The sequence below is a fragment of the Osmia lignaria genome, unplaced genomic scaffold (genome assembly GCF_051020975.1).
Source record: "Osmia lignaria lignaria isolate PbOS001 unplaced genomic scaffold, iyOsmLign1 scaffold0035, whole genome shotgun sequence".
Lineage (NCBI taxonomy): Eukaryota > Metazoa > Arthropoda > Insecta > Hymenoptera > Megachilidae > Osmia > Osmia lignaria.
Window position 1 is genome coordinate 1242501 of NW_027478176.1, and position 5000 is coordinate 1247500.

The window sequence follows — 5000 nt, forward strand, 5'->3', positions numbered from 1 at the left end:
TAAACGGAGCGAAAATCTGCATTTATACCATCACGGACGTTAGTTTAATAGCGTTTAACGATCGATCCACGGTACAGAATGCAAAAATATGATTGTTAAAATTTTCGACTAATCGGTTCTAAGAGGCGAAGCAATACGCCGCTGGGACTTTGAAATATTTCGGAGCGCACCTAAAGTTCGTTATTTTGGCTAAACGGAGCGAAAATCTGCATTTATACCATCACGGACGTTAGTTTAATAGCGTTTAACGATCGATCCACGGTACAGAATGCAAAAATATGATTGTTAAAATTTTCGACTAATCGGTTCTAAGAGGCGAAGCAATACGCCGCTGGGACTTTGAAATATTTCGGAGCGCACCTAAAGTTCGTTATTTTGGCTAAACGGAGCGAAAATCTGCATTTATACCATCACGGACGTTAGTTTAATAGCGTTTAACGATGGATCCACGGTACAGAATGCAAAAATATGATTGTTAAAATTTTCGACTAATCGGTTCTAAGAGGCGAAGCAATACGCCGCTGGGACTTTGAAATATTTCGGAGCGCACCTAAAGTTCGTTATTTTGGCTAAACGGAGCGAAAATCTGCATTTATACCATCACGGACGCTAGTTTAATAGCGTTTAACGATCGATCCACGGTACAGAATGCAAAAATATGATTGTTAAAATTTTCGACTAATCGGTTCTAAGAGGCGAAGCAATACGCCGCTGGGACTTTGAAATATTTCGGAGCGCACCTAAAGTTCGTTATTTTGGCTAAACGGAGCGAAAATCTGCATTTATACCATCACGGACGCTAGTTTAATAGCGTTTAACGATCGATCCACGGTACAGAATGCAAAAATATGATTGTTAAAATTTTCGACTAATCGGTTCTAAGAGGCGAAGCAATACGCCGCTGGGACTTTGAAATATTTCGGAGCGCACCTAAAGTTCGTTATTTTGGCTAAACGGAGCGAAAATCTGCATTTATACCATCACGGACGTTAGTTTAATAGCGTTTAACGATGGATCCACGGTACAGAATGCAAAAATATGATTGTTAAAATTTTCGACTAATCGGTTCTAAGAGGCGAAGCAATACGCCGCTGGGACTTTGAAATATTTCGGAGCGCACCTAAAGTTCGTTATTTTGGCTAAACGGAGCGAAAATCTGCATTTATACCATCACGGACGCTAGTTTAATAGCGTTTAACGATCGATCCACGGTACAGAATGCAAAAATATGATTGTTAAAATTTTCGACTAATCGGTTCTAAGAGGCGAAGCAATACGCCGCTGGGACTTTGAAATATTTCGGAGCGCACCTAAAGTTCGTTATTTTGGCTAAACGGAGCGAAAATCTGCATTTATACCATCACGGACGTTAGTTTAATAGCGTTTAACGATCGATCCACGGTACAGAATGCAAAAATATGATTGTTAAAATTTTCGACTAATCGGTTCTAAGAGGCGAAGCAATACGCCGCTGGGACTTTGAAATATTTCGGAGCGCACCTAAAGTTCGTTATTTTGGCTAAACGGAGCGAAAATCTGCATTTATACCATCACGGACGTTAGTTTAATAGCGTTTAACGATGGATCCACGGTACAGAATGCAAAAATATGATTGTTAAAATTTTCGACTAATCGGTTCTAAGAGGCGAAGCAATACGCCGCTGGGACTTTGAAATATTTCGGAGCGCACCTAAAGTTCGTTATTTTGGCTAAACGGAGCGAAAATCTGCATTTATACCATCACGGACGCTAGTTTAATAGCGTTTAACGATCGATCCACGGTACAGAATGCAAAAATATGATTGTTAAAATTTTCGACTAATCGGTTCTAAGAGGCGAAGCAATACGCCGCTGGGACTTTGAAATATTTCGGAGCGCACCTATAGTTCGTTATTTTGGCTAAACGGAGCGAAAATCTGCATTTATACCATCACGGACGTTAGTTTAATAGCGTTTAACGATCGATCCACGGTACAGAATGCAAAAATATGATTGTTAAAATTTTCGACTAATCGGTTCTAAGAGGCGAAGCAATACGCCGCTGGGACTTTGAAATATTTCGGAGCGCACCTAAAGTTCGTTATTTTGGCTAAACGGAGCGAAAATCTGCATTTATACCATCACGGACGTTAGTTTAATAGCGTTTAACTATGGATCCACGGTACAGAATGCAAAAATATGATTGTTAAAATTTTCGACTAATCGGTTCTAAGAGGCGAAGCAATACGCCGCTGGGACTTTGAAATATTTCGGAGCGCACCTAAAGTTCGTTATTTTGGCTAAACGGAGCGAAAATCTGCATTTATACCATCACGGACGTTAGTTTAATAGCGTTTAACGATCGATCCACGGTACAGAATGCAAAAATATGATTGTTAAAATTTTCGACTAATCGGTTCTAAGAGGCGAAGCAATACGCCGCTGGGACTTTGAAATATTTCGGAGCGCACCTAAAGTTCGTTATTTTGGCTAAACGGAGCGAAAATCTGCATTTATACCATCACGGACGTTAGTTTAATAGCGTTTAACGATCGATCCACGGTACAGAATGCAAAAATATGATTGTTAAAATTTTCGACTAATCGGTTCTAAGAGGCGAAGCAATACGCCGCTGGGACTTTGAAATATTTCGGAGCGCACCTAAAGTTCGTTATTTTGGCTAAACGGAGCGAAAATCTGCATTTATACCATCACGGACGTTAGTTTAATAGCGTTTAACGATGGATCCACGGTACAGAATGCAAAAATATGATTGTTAAAATTTTCGACTAATCGGTTCTAAGAGGCGAAGCAATACGCCGCTGGGACTTTGAAATATTTCGGAGCGCACCTAAAGTTCGTTATTTTGGCTAAACGGAGCGAAAATCTGCATTTATACCATCACGGACGCTAGTTTAATAGCGTTTAACGATCGATCCACGGTACAGAATGCAAAAATATGATTGTTAAAATTTTCGACTAATCGGTTCTAAGAGGCGAAGCAATACGCCGCTGGGACTTTGAAATATTTCGGAGCGCACCTATAGTTCGTTATTTTGGCTAAACGGAGCGAAAATCTGCATTTATACCATCACGGACGTTAGTTTAATAGCGTTTAACGATCGATCCACGGTACAGAATGCAAAAATATGATTGTTAAAATTTTCGACTAATCGGTTCTAAGAGGCGAAGCAATACGCCGCTGGGACTTTGAAATATTTCGGAGCGCACCTAAAGTTCGTTATTTTGGCTAAACGGAGCGAAAATCTGCATTTATACCATCACGGACGTTAGTTTAATAGCGTTTAACGATCGATCCACGGTACAGAATGCAAAAATATGATTGTTAAAATTTTCGACTAATCGGTTCTAAGAGGCGAAGCAATACGCCGCTGGGACTTTGAAATATTTCGGAGCGCACCTAAAGTTCGTTATTTTGGCTAAACGGAGCGAAAATCTGCATTTATACCATCACGGACGTTAGTTTAATAGCGTTTAACGATCGATCCACGGTACAGAATGCAAAAATATGATTGTTAAAATTTTCGACTAATCGGTTCTAAGAGGCGAAGCAATACGCCGCTGGGACTTTGAAATATTTCGGAGCGCACCTAAAGTTCGTTATTTTGGCTAAACGGAGCGAAAATCTGCATTTATACCATCACGGACGTTAGTTTAATAGCGTTTAACGATGGATCCACGGTACAGAATGCAAAAATATGATTGTTAAAATTTTCGACTAATCGGTTCTAAGAGGCGAAGCAATACGCCGCTGGGACTTTGAAATATTTCGGAGCGCACCTAAAGTTCGTTATTTTGGCTAAACGGAGCGAAAATCTGCATTTATACCATCACGGACGCTAGTTTAATAGCGTTTAACGATCGATCCACGGTACAGAATGCAAAAATATGATTGTTAAAATTTTCGACTAATCGGTTCTAAGAGGCGAAGCAATACGCCGCTGGGACTTTGAAATATTTCGGAGCGCACCTATAGTTCGTTATTTTGGCTAAACGGAGCGAAAATCTGCATTTATACCATCACGGACGTTAGTTTAATAGCGTTTAACGATGGATCCACGGTACAGAATGCAAAAATATGATTGTTAAAATTTTCGACTTATCGGTTCTGGATCACTGAAAAATCAAAAAAAATTATTAATTTTGATTAATTAAATTACATATGTAGTTTTATATTGTTATAGTCTCGTATTTGTTAATGTTTTGTCGTAAGAAAATGCAAAAATATCGTTTTAATGTTTTCGTCTCATCGGTTCTGGATCGCTGAAAAATCAAAAAAAAATATTAATTTTGATTAATTAAATTACAAATGGAGTTTTATATTGCTATAGTCGCTTATTTGTTAATGTTTTACCGTAAGAAAATGCAAAAATATCGTTTTAATATTTTCATCTCATCGGTTCTGGGCGGTTTTAAAATTTTTTAAAATATTAATTAAACCCATGATTTACATGAGAATGTGAATTTATTATGTCCTGCATGTTAATTTATTAATTTTCATGTATAGAACGTTATAAAATGAAAGGATATGTTCGACGATATTTTCAGTCTAAGTTTTACCGTGCCGGCGGGATGGTACGCTCTCACGGCGGTTTGCACAGGCATACGCCTGGGCGTAAGCCCATGCGTCGCCGACCTAGCGGCCGGCCGTTCGGTATTTATAGGAAGGCACTTTCGGTTCGCTCGGACCGGTCGGGAGTAGCGTCGAGCGTGTGGCTCTTTTATGACTTCGGTTGAAAAGCAGTCTACCGCTCCTCGAGAATATACTTTCTCGACTATTCTCGTTCCGGTTTTCCGTTGCGGATTATTATTAATCTCCACACAGCATTACCACGGGTCGGTGTCTAAGACCGAATGGCCCATATGTGGTGAGCCTTGTAATATAAGGCTGGTGACCTGTATGCACTTATAAATGTTGCATACTTGTACAAACTGAGCATCAACTGTCTGTAACCAAAATTTGTTAAAACTGAAAAAGTTATAAGATTGTATAAAATTTT